This window comes from Lepisma saccharinum, chromosome 24 (genome assembly GCF_977018435.1).
Source record: "Lepisma saccharinum chromosome 24, izLepSacc3.1, whole genome shotgun sequence".
Classification (NCBI taxonomy): Eukaryota; Metazoa; Arthropoda; class Insecta; order Zygentoma; family Lepismatidae; genus Lepisma; species Lepisma saccharinum.
In genome coordinates this window covers 62,423,573-62,436,733 of record NC_139252.1, presented here as the reverse complement: position 1 = coordinate 62,436,733, position 13,161 = coordinate 62,423,573, and the positions used below count along the sequence as shown (strand labels likewise).

The window sequence follows — 13,161 nt, the reverse complement described above, 5'->3', positions numbered from 1 at the left end:
CACTGGGGGGGGGGGGTCATATCCTGCACCATGGAGTTCACTTTTCTCAAACAAATGAGACAATAAAATTTAGTTTTACCTTATTTCTGCTGAAATTTACAATTTAGAGAGAGGATTTCGCTAGAGGCCCAAATAGTTCGCACGGACGACGCTAGATAGCGTACGGAATTGAGAGCTTCTTTGCTCGAACGAATAACGTTCAAACAGGCAAAACGACAGGTGTATGCTCGAAGCCCAGTAGTACACGTATAACCGTAATTTGTCTGTGGTAGTGGGCGCTCAAATATGGATCGTGAAGTGAAGGACGCAGAGAAATTGAAACTAAAGTAAGCATAGTCATCTTCTCCATGTTAAAATGTAGTTTAGTCTATCTTACCAATAGGTGAGTTCCATGTGACGTCAGGATGTGCACAGCCGCCATATTTGCGGCCAGGTTTATTTGTCGTTTGCAAGGAAATATCCACCACGTAGCGTTCGTTCTGCACATTTGTTTTAAATCACGAATGTCTGTTTTAGTAGACGAAAGTGACCAAAGTAGAACCCCCGTTTTGTTTTTCATTCCTGGTGTCATTATGGCACATTATTTCTATTAGAAATTTAATAAAAATGGGTTCTTTGATATGTTTGCTAACGTTTTGATTAACTTAATCCACCTTAAAGCGCATGATGCTTTGACAGTAAGCATTTCTGTAAAAAGGGACGAAAAGTTACAACGGAGAAAAAGTGGCCAAAGTCGGGCCTTTAACAAGTTCCAAAAATTGGAAAAGACGCAAAGAAATGTAAATATATGGTATGTAGTAAATGAATTACATTTATTGAGCTGGCATAAAGAATATAGATGTACAAAAGTAATATAATATAGACTACCAATATATTCTGTGTCGATGACTCAAATTATAGGCTACTTCTATTGTTAAGAACGTTCTGAAATAAGAATAAACATTCTAGACGTTCTAAAAATAGTTAATGGCCGCCTTTAACGACAGAAAACGCAGACATAGATATCCCGCTCATTATCCGTACACTGTTCATGAGCCCACAAACCACACAGTGCACACTGAAGCCACAATTCTTTGTTGTACCATTGAAAACTTTCACCACAAAGCAAGCACTCGGCATCATCTTCAGTTGGACTATCTTCTTGTGGAATGTCGAGGTCGGCGTCCATGCTATCAGCGAACGAAAATTCTTCACTGTCTGCACTCTCTACATCCTGTGCTTTGGAAGTAGTGACATGTTTCTTTCTTTTCGTGTCTCCATCAGATGGTTTTCGTTTGTTGGACATCCCGCCTTCCCCCACCTGCATTGCCTTTTCCCTTGAACATCTGAAACAATATGTAAAACGACTTTACTAACGAGTAACGACCCTTTGCTTCAATTACAGTTGTAATATTAGGCATTCTTAGAGGGATCCGACTTTGGGCAGTAGACAGGGGTCCTAATTAGGGCATTTTACTCGTGGAGTCTTATTATTTATACAATGAAACCACACGTATCTCCAAACAAACCATTACCATAATTTCAAAGTACAATACTTACTAGTGTCTAAATTGTAACAAGATTACTATATTTCATGAGGCCTTAGAGAGATTGCTTCGCGGGCTTGCAGCAGACGACAGTATGGGGGTGTGTCTGCGAGAACCAATCAGGTCCGCGAATGAGGGAGCCCGGTTGCCACAGCTAGCTCGCTGTACCCTTCTGGAAGGGTGAGTGACCTCTGCCTCTTGCTACCTCGGCCTGTTTGTTCGGCTGAGGAGCAGACGACACGAGAGTATCGGCAATACGTCTGCTGTTAGCCTACGAAACGCTCTTTCTAAGGCCTCCTGCAGTATACTTACCTCTCTCTTAATTAGCAAAATTCCCACTGTTGTGCACCGATGTACAAACTTTCATTCACACAAAAACAAGTCATGGCGGACTACAGCGCCTGATACTTGCACGTTACTGCTGATACCTTCAGTGTTGCCAACAGCACGAGAGAAAAACGGGCTAAATCGCACCCAAAATGGAGCTAAAATTCACATCCAAGGGGCTAGATTTACTAATCTTGGGTGTTTTGGTGCAAAATTTCTGAAACTCAAGAACCACAACTAATCAACTGTCAAGATAAGGGGCATACGCTCAACTAAATTAAATTTTCTTACCTTAAATAATTAATTTCCCCCGTAAATTGTGGTGCAGTAAATTACACAGAAGCATTACACATTTTCGGCATATTCCTCCTTCATATATATGCACACGTACACTCTCTCTCACACACACACACACACACACACACACACACACACACACACACACACACACACACACACACACACACACACACACACGGTCGCACACACGAACTAGTCTCTGGTCGAGCCTCACTGTTACGAACGATTCGTCGATTCCGCATCGCATTTCTGTGAACTTTCAAGGACCAGATGCAATACAACTGAACAAAGATTCGCATTTTCTGGAATCGAAGCTATCTGTAATTCGCCTCGGGCTACACAGCATATCAAAACCAGAAACAAGGGGATAAAGTGACAATGTGCACTTGCTACATGATCCCCAAGAGGACGAGCTTGCAGGTGCAGAGGAGGGTCGATTAAGTGAATTCTTCTTTGCAGTTTACTTTACTGAAAATACCATAAAACATTTCATTACTGAAAGGGCTAGATTTGTAGCAAGATTTCTCTCTGTAGGGCTAAAAAGCCCCTTGGGGCTTTTGCTGAATTTTGGGGCTGAGTACGTACTCAAAAGGACCAGTTCTGGCCCCAAAAGGGCTAACTTGGCAACACTGGATACCTTCCCTACACAATCTTTTCGTTATTTTTGACGTGTTTCGCCCATTGCCACCACGCGGCAGCACCTACTTAGGAAACAGGAAGGAGAGTGGAATCCGGTTTTGGTTATTTTCCTCTATCTCCCGACGTAGCTGAAACACACCTATGCACAGTGACATATAAAAATGATAAATGATTGTGGGCTGAAACTGCCAGGACAGATAATTATAATTTACATATGTGTGTGTACGATTATTGTCACATGAAAACGATATTCCATTGTATACGCTCGAGGGTGGGGGAGAAATACAAATATTTCGTAAATATAATCATTTGCACATACGATAACATGTGTGATCTTTGATATGTATTAATCCAACTTGTATATGTGTGAATGCGCATATGCGTGCAGTTGGATTGCTTCAGTAATGATTGACAAGTGTCATGGCGAGACGTATCTAGTTAGTGAGGAAATTGTTGCTGTGACGTGAACAGCGTCCTGTCATCCACGAACACAATATCCTTTGAAATCGAAGAACAGAAGATTCCTTGTGCTTTGACATTCGATGCACTTTCAGAGTCAATCAATCATATTGTGACATTCGCTTCGTTCGAAACTCGCGGTAACACATGTGTGGATTCTTAAGGTCGTCAATTGAACTGCGCTGATGAACAATGAACCCGTGAAAAGGTGTTAGAAGATAACGCATATCACATCTCCTCTAAGTTGCACCGAAGGATATTTTCGTTCCTGTCTTCAGGACAATAGTAGAAATTTCAAAGTAGAAATGTACTGTGAGATTTTAACTCATTGTAAATGAAAATGTATGTGGACTCGGCCAACACTGTTATATCCCAGATTGGCATGTGTACCAGAAATCGTGTGGCTGTACTAATGGGTCAGTTTGTAAGACCAGCGGTGCATGTAGGAAAGTTAATTTGTAGTTTATTCTCAAAGTTTTCTCAAACTTTCTGCTTCTGGTGCCAATTTCTGCAGGGCCTTTGATCAGTTCATATGCTGAATCAATCACAGTGCGGCGATTGGGTTCCAAAACTAGGGGGTAAGGTGCCAAAACTGAGGGGGGCCAAGGACAGTTTACCTTCCCTTGGTAGATAAAGTTTAGCATAGTCCGGGGGTAGAAGTGGCAAAAAGTGAGGGGAAACTGCCCCTTCTGCCCCTAATCGACGCCACTGATTAGTGCCAAATATTTTCAAAAATTAGTGCATATTTTATATATTTTTCCACATTTTTAGCACATCCATGTCCTAGATATATATAGAACTTAGTATGGCTTTAAAATGATATATGTATTCGTAACGTTACTTTACCATAGAGACACACAACTTATGTATATTCATGAAAACTTAATATGGGACATAACTCGTTTTTAATAAGTATATCTAAAATTAGTCTTATTGCATTTATTTAACTTGATCCATATCCCAGCAGCAATCGATATTTTGTGATAAACGTGCAATTTTTTTTAAAAAATAATCCGAATTTTTAAGAAAACAACTTATATTTCCGGTAAACCACGGAGAATTGTGGAGGACAAGGAAAAGTTCAGGGGGCACTGCCTCCGGACTCCCCTTGATGGTGTCCCTGGGCTCTAGTTATAATATGAAGTTCATCAATGGGGCAATACTGTTCAGAGCACGAACAAGATGGAGGACCAAGAGCTTCACAAAATGGCGGCGTACGCGCATGCGCAGAGTCAGACGCAACAATACGACACTGTCTCGTAGTAGGAGCCACACGCGTGTGCAAGGGGGGCTAAAACCCCCAGAAGCTTTTGCAGGTTCCATTATCGCAGGATTAAAGAGGGCGGGAAAAAACGGAGGGGAAAGAGGCGCTTGCCACCCGCTTTGTGTATTGCAATGGGTTTTAGCGCCAGGGGCGTAATGAGTGGAGCTAATTTGAGGAGGGGGAAGATTCCGGCAGATCCGTTGAATGGCTGCTCGTGTTTGCTTTGTTAAGGTAATGAGGCGAACGTCGGAGGATCCGGACGCCGTGAAATTGCTCTGAGGGGGGGAAGGGGGGGCGATGTTCCCGGATTAGCTCCATTGTGGCTTCCTAATTAGTAACCCATTATTCGAGTAACGCACTTATCCCGTGGCTTTTGTGATTTTTATAAGGAAAAAACTTGTTTTTGTGGAGGGAGGATTTTCGGATGAACTTTTGACCCACTGTTTGGCCCTCGCGCTCGGCTTGTTTTCGATTGTTTTTCCCCTTGATTGAAAGAGGGGCGTCGCCACCACTGGGTGCGGATGGGTTCTTGCCCCGCCATATTTTCTGCCCACCGAACCAAGGCGGAGAATCGAAGTCGGAGTAGCGGTAAAACTTAACTTAACAAATCAATCAATCAACCGTCTTTTAATTAAGAGGGTCCCAGGTTCGATTCCCACTGGCAATAAAAATGCGACACCTATAACCTGAAATACTGGCTTCCCAGCAAGGCGTTGTGCGTGTTGCCTAACTCAACGGCGCTCGTATAGTGGAACCCAGTGATGTGCCATACACTATAAGTTTAGTCTACATGCGTTGTCTACACGTAATCTACGCGTAGATTACATTGGTTTGTAGTTTACATAGACTACGTAGACAATCTAAAGTGCATTTGAATTAATTTTCAAGGCTTTTATGAAAGGAAAGTGACATTTTCAACTATATTAGTTCCTAACGAACTGACAAGAATCCTATTTACAACAAAATTTATCTTCTCTTCTATTATCAACTATGAAAGAATATAAATAGTATGCAAAAAAACAACAATAGATGGCAATCGTGAGGCAGGAGTGGTCCTTTTTCCATAAAACACTACAATATTTCTTATATTAGGTTTCTTCCTAGGTGAGAAATTGTTCGAATTTGTAAGAAAGAGTATGAAAAGTTATCTTCACACATCAGCAACTGATATGCAGTATAATTTTCTTTTAATTCCACGGCGCCCTTTGCTAAGTTATCACCTTTCGCCATGTTGTTTACGTAGATTACGTCATCTATGTGTATAAAATAGTCTACGTGTTTATGTTGTGACTGTCTTCTACATTCACAAATAACTAATATTTACTTTATTTCTATTGCGTACAAGTTTATAAAATTAACAGGGAACTATTGAGATTAAGGACGCTGTATCAATGTCGATATTTGTTTTAAGTTGTTGATTTCGATTCGTTTTTGTTATATGTAAGAAGATTGACTTAAAAATGTCTTGTGTCAGAAATTGAAAATGAGTTTATATCAAATGTTATAAAGTGAAATAATATTTTGGAAGTTGAGTTGTGTTGTTTAATTCTTGCAATGTAAGTATAATAACATTATGAAACCAGTTGAGCGCTGAGGACTTGCAATTTAATTTTAAAATTGTGTTGGTCTGCTCATCCTTCGCGTACAATATATATTCAGTGTGAAGTATCGTTGCAATGTAGACTATCGTTGTTTACGCGTAGACGTACGTCACTGGTGGAACCCAAAGCAAGAAAAACCTTCGCAAACCCGCGGCTCCTGTGCACCGTACTCCCGCGGGCAGGGGAGGGGGAGAGTGGAGCATGCTTCCATATGGCCCGAGTTGATCTGAAGAAGGGTAAGGTGCGCTGGTGCGGAAGGTTCTTTTCCTTGTGGTCGTTCTATAGAAGTTCCATTGAAAATCCACTTATCGCCGTATATGTAGGCAACACACGCAATGCCTTGCAGGGAAGCGAATATTTCAGGATATAGGTGTCGCATTTATATTGCTGGTGATTGTACATACGTGTTCGTATCGCAGTTTAAGCTGGCTTCCGAGGCAAAGTGGTTAGCACAGCACGTTGCGCCGCCAGGGATTCTGGGTTCGAATCCCAATGTGGGTTTTCTTTCATCATTATATCACTCATTATCTTCGCGATTAGCCAAAAGTGGTAGAATAGTGACGCAAAACAAACAATCAATTAATAAATCACATTTTAAACTGTAGGTCCAGTCCCGATTAGCCTAACTCCTCGATGACCAATGGTAAGGCTGTCGTCTTGTAATGAAGGGGTTCCACGTTCGATCTCGGGTGGAGACAGAGTGCTTATAACCTTGTTACGTACAGTGGGATCCATGAGTATTACCGCGCAAATTGTCCATCACCATGTTCATGCACTTTATTTTGACCCCATAATTGCTTCAAGAATTAAAAGAAAACTCAAAACAAGCTGTTGACATCTTCTGCACCAGCGTACATAAGAATCCATCGCTTAAAAACACATAGGATATAAGAGAAAAATTAATTAAAATAGTCATGGACAATTTGCACGGTAATACTCATGGATCCCACTGTACCTTTCAGTCTAACGTGGAATCTTTCCCTTTGCTCCTCATGTCGTGACAAAAGACTTCTGCGATCACAAGGCGTGAAAATATAAACTTACTATTCACCTAAATGTAAGGTATAAAACTTATTTTTGAAAGCACACTTACAGCAATCAAACTTTAAACCACATATTACAATTATTTCGACATTTTTCTGCCACTATTAAGCCGTTTTTATCGTCATTTTATCTTGTTGATAAATCTCGCCGTTTGTCAAATGTTGCCAGGTCCTGGTACATCAAGAGTAGTTTATCTGGCCATCTGAAAATGGTTGTCTATGTCGTCATTAATATTTGCCAAATTAAAAATTGAACAAACGCAACATTTCAACTAAACCACAAAGAACCACAGTGTAATGTCCAGGGCATTACAACCTGTGACACCTATCTCCGGATCAAGGCCGCACATAGCGGCAGAGAAGGGGGGTATCAAGTGGGCAGAGCGAAGTTATACACGCTGCAGCGAAGGCTGGTAACTTCCCCTTCACGCAATCCCATTCCCACTTACGTTTTCATTGGTGCGGATTCCACTGCACTGCAAGTCCCGTCCCGATTAACCAATCTGTGCATAAAATGGACTTAAAACAAAAACTCAAAAGATGATGAAACACGATCATTTCAAAGAACCAAAAATACACATTTAAATGTGCGAAGTGATGCATCAAAAATGCATCAGCCTCGATTTCATGCATTTAACGTTCTCTGCGTACATTCACAGCCTGTAGTAAACCGTATTTTAGTGAAATCTATTTCCTTACAGAATTTAAGTATAATATATTCCTCCATACAGAAGCATCGGTGTTCCTGCAATTGCAGGGATGACTTACAGACCCAATTTGGATTACAGTAGATAAGGTCCATAGACCTATCACATAATTTACAGTAATCTGCAAACAAATTCAGCCCCCAGAAGAGTTTTTGCGCGGCAACAATAAATCGAAGTTTTAAAATTAGGGAAGACAATATTTTCCCCCTTCTCTTAAAAGTACTATATCTCCTTTTTTTTGTTTTGTTCTCGTTCTGCATCCCTTTTCAATTGGAGAGGAAAAAATACGGCGCAGATACCAGTAATCCGAGCCCATTTCTGCCCCTTGTAACTCTGCATTTAACATGCCCGTTCGTTACCTCCCTCCGCCCCTACGCTCCCTACAATATGTGTTCCGAGCATAGATTTACTATTATAGGTTCAGTGTTTCCATACCCATAGTTAAAACACTAAGCATATGCAAATTGTCCATTCGTACTGTAATATGTCGAAAACACACGCGGACGCGGTGGGCCACTCCGTGGGGCGTCTGGCTGATACGAGGATCACCCGGGTTCGATTTCTGGAGTGGGTGATTTAAAGTGGGACTTTCTCCAGCAATATCTCTGCATGGAATGGCTCTGGGGTTCACCCAGTCTCTAATAACAGGGGTACCCGTTGGGGGTAACTGCTGCTGAAGCTTGGTTGGGAGTTTGAATTGGTAGGGCCCTACCTCCCCCCCCCCTTCTCAAACATCTTCACATGTTGCAACGTACAATAGGTGGCTTTACCTTTTTAACTATCATATACAGGGTGATTCATAATTCTCTTCTGTATTTCGTACTCAGTTACGTCGATGACTCTCCATGCTCCGTTCCGCCGGTAACCCTTCCATGCTCCGTTCCGCCGGTGACCCTTCATGCTCCGTTCTGCCGGTGACCCTTCCATGCTCCGTTCTGCCGGTGACCCTTCCATGCTCCGTTCCGCCGGTGACCCTTCCTTTCCTCGTTCCGCCGGTGACCCTTCCATGCTCCGTTCCGTCAGTGACCCTTACATACTCCGTTCCGTCGGTGACCCTTCCATGCTCCGTTCCGTCGGTGACCCTTACATACTCCGTTCCGTCGGTGACCCTTCCATGCTCCGTTCCGTCGGTGACCCTTCCATGCTCCGTTCCGCCGGTGACCCTTCCATGCTCCGTTCCGCCGGTGACCCTTCCATGCCCCGTTCCGTTGGTCACCCTTCCATGCCCCGTTCCGTCGGTAACCCTTCCATGCTTCTGGATGCACGTTACAAAAAAGTGTAGATTGTTGTTACCCCGTTCCTTACTAGTGTTGACAATCCACCTCCTGCATCCAATTTTATCTTGTGCTTTCGCCAGTTCCTAAGCATTCCACGCCCGGCCACAGTAATAGCTGGAATTCTCATATAAACAAGAGAGGTCGGAAACACTGACGGAGGCCCACATGCAGTTAGGCAGATGACGATTTGTTTCCACATAAACCAAAGCAGCGCACGTGCAAAACAAAGGGCGAGAAATGCCGTTTCCATAAAAACTCCAGCTGCGAAGGATAAACTTATAAATCTCTCCCATCCCGCGATTAACATGTCACAGGCTCAACCCGGGGAAGGAAGCGGTTAGTTCCCAGTTGAACGATGAAAAGTTACCCCCTTTTTTTCAGTCCCCTTTTTTTTATGGATAGTTGTAAATACAAGTGGGTCCCCATAGTCAGATTGCAGTTTCCGCACTATGAAAATGAACGAGGGAATATTTTTCCGGAAATTCTTTCTTCCCTTTCTTCTTCTTTTTAGTACCGGCGTGACAACAAATTTAGTATTAGAATTCTAGATATGTAGCTCTTAACAAATTCCTTCACTTCTCAAGAATTCTAGACATTTCGCTCTTAACAAAAAATTCTCTCCCTTCTAACACGGCTGAGTTTATCACCAATTCGTACATACGTAAATTACACTTAACGTTACATGTTTTAAGAAATTTCGTTTGATGTTCTTCCTGTAGAATCTCCTTGTTTAACTATATTTCCCCAACTTTTGAGCACATTTTCCTTTCTCCCAACTTCTCTCAAAATTACTTTCAAATTTCCCTACTCCTGGGGAAACTTCCCTCGAATAGTTCTCACTATTTCGAGTTTAGGGCATGAATGGGCCTTGCTCTAAAATAGTGCCATCTTGTGGCTGAAATTTAATTAAAGAAATAACTTCGAATCAAGTGTATAATTCTTACCAGTCTTCGGAAAGTTGCTTTTTAAAAGTAACCAAGTTACTTTAGACACTTTATTCTAAAGGGGCAATAGGTCGTATACATTTTCAAGATACGCGTGACGTCATAATTAGTATAATATGGGTAATGTATGCACAGCTGAGTCCGCTTTTCTTGTAATCTGGCAACAGTGCAAACTGTTTTGCCTCCTAAATCATCATGTATACCTCCAGTCGTGTCTTATGTGTTGGTATGTGAGGTATATTATTATATTTCGTAAAAATAAACATGCAGTTTACAGCGTTTGAATTGTGCAGTGACCAGTGATGTGCGTCTACGCGTAAACAACGATAGTCTACATTCTACACGTAGACTATTTTAAACACGTAGATGACGTAATCTATGTAAACAACATGGCGAAAGGTGATAACTTAACAAAGGGCGCCGTGGAATTAAAAGAAAATTATACTGCGTATCAGTTGCTGATGTGTGAAGATAACTTTTCATATTCTTTCTTCCAAATTCGAACAATTTCTCACCTAGGAAAAAACCTAATATAGGAAACATTCTAGTGTTTTATGGGGAAAACACCACTCTTGCCTCACGACTGCCATCTGTTGTTGTTTTTTGCATACTATTTATCTTCTTCCATATAGTTAAAAATGTCACTTTCCTTTCATGAAAACCTTGAAAATTAATTTTAATGCACTTTAGATTGTCTACGTAGTCTATGTAAACTACAACCCAGTGTAATCTACGGGTAGATTCCGTGTAGACAACGCATGTAGACGTAAACTTATAGTCTACTGCACATCGCTGGCAGTGACACAGTGGACTGTGCTGTGATAAACTATGTCGACTGAAAGAATCCTTTAGCTGCGTATATCACCCTAACACATTCTGTTACATTCTGACCAATGCACTCGAAAATTGCAATGTAAAAACATCAGATTGTGTAAATATAGTGTACCGACTGCACTTTGGTTGTCCCTGGGATATAAGACCGCTCATGGGCCTCACATGGTACACGTCATAGTTGTGCTGTAACACTGAGAGAGTGGTTGAATGGTATTCATTTGATGTATCTACGATATGGCCTGAACGAAGGGGCTACGTGACAGATTGTTGGTTTTTGTCGCATTGTAATGGCTATTTCTCGAAGAAGAAAAGCATGTGTCCTTTGCATGAAAGTCTGTACCGTATAGTGAGGGATTCCCAATACCTAAATCACTATCCACCACAGTGGAATTGAACGTTTCTCGTGACCAGGAAGGTTCTTTCAAATATAAAAGATAGTGTTAAATATAAAAAGATAGGTAAGTTAATTTCTTGCACGATAAATTTCAAATATTTTATTCCATCTGGAAATTAATTGAATAACATCTAGAGATGTTTGCACACATGATACTGTACTCTTGACACGACCAATGTTGCCAGTACACTTATTTAAAAAATGACATTTTTTTATGAATATGGCATGATTAACCCCATAAATCGTGTGTGTGTGTATGTATGTGTGTATGTGTGTGTATGTATGTATGTATGTATGTATATATATATATATGTATGTATGTATACTGTGTGTGTGTGTGTGTGTGTGTGTGTGTGTGTGTGTGTATATATATATATATAATGTGTCGTTATTTTATCAATTCGATAAATACCCATTGAGACCATCGACACAAACCAAAAATTATTGCAAGCGACTCCATATCTGTCTTTTAGAAATGTTTTTTTCTTTTCTTCGTACTATTTTTTTTTTACATCTTGCAAGTTTTTATTCCACACTTAACGTTCATACAGATAATTATTTTTGTAATTATGTTTAAAGAATATCCATATAGAGAAAATTAATTACTAATACAAGGTTCATGCCTCTATCGTTTTTTGTACAAAAATGAAGAACGTTCAGTCTCGGTTACATGACTTTTTGGACACCCTGTATATCTCGGATGTGTGACGTATTACACAAATTTTGGAACTTTCTCTGAATTCCTCGCACCGAAATTAGTCAAGAACACGTTATTTCATCCAGGATACAGAAGAAAGTTGAAATTTGTTCCTTAGTGTAATCAGAGGCGCCAACTTCAATTAAATTTTGGGGAAGCAAGATTGGCATAAATAATATTTTACATGTGTAAATATATATAAAATATGGCCCTCTACGTGAGTTTTGGGAGGGGAGAAAGTGCCTTGCCCCCCCCCCAAACGGCGCCTATGCCTATAATGTAAGTAAAATTGAAAGTAAATTAAGATAGGATACAATCGTCCACCATTGGCATCTAAAACTAGGCGATCATTCCTCCCCAGACGTGTGAAACTAATAATAAATCGTTAATTAAGACAATCCATTTTGACATGTAAATTGAAGTGATCACCCCTTTGGCATACAAAATTAAGCGATCGCTCTTTTAGCGTCTAAAATTAAGCGCTTTGACTTATCAAACGAACATATCGTCTAATTGAACATCTAAAATTAAATGAACACCCTCTTTGGAATCTCAAATGAAGCGAACACCCAATTTGACAACTAAAATCAAGTGATCACCCTCTTCTTGCATCTCAAATGAAGCGAACATACAATTTGACAACTAAAATCAAGTGATCACCCTCTTCTTGCATCTGAAATGAAGCGAACATACAATTTGACATCTAAAATCAAGTGATCACCCTCTTCTTGCATCTCAAATGAAGCGAACATACAATTTGACATTTAAAATTAAGTGACAATGAATTGGCTTTTAAAATTTGGCATTTCAAATGAACCGATAACTCACTTTGACATCTAAAATCAAACATTTGACATCTCAAACTAAGCAATAACCTAGATTAACCTAGAGGCACAAACTTACAATGTCATTGGTACAAGGCTGTTAATCCGCTACTGAAGCAGGGACCAATATGACCACGCTCTTAGCTTTCGCAAATGTTTTACCGGAAGTCAGGAAGTGCCGCCATCTTTATCCTGTTATAGAGCACCCTGTTCCCTCTATATCGAATGCCCGTAAAGCTAAAATATGAGACACAGAACCATATAATCTTAAGACCTGAGAAAAAGGAATCCGATTGGGTCATTTTTTTCCCCGAAGGGAATCGAA

The 13,161-nt window shown here is 40.7% G+C and overlaps 1 protein-coding gene across 1 annotated transcript in view; it reads left to right on the top strand.

Moving 5' to 3' along the window:
• Window positions 1–13,161, top strand: part of LOC145978217 (extracellular serine/threonine protein CG31145) — a 451,413-nt gene that overhangs the window by 316,421 nt on the left and 121,831 nt on the right. The gene's annotated exons all lie outside the window — the stretch shown is intronic.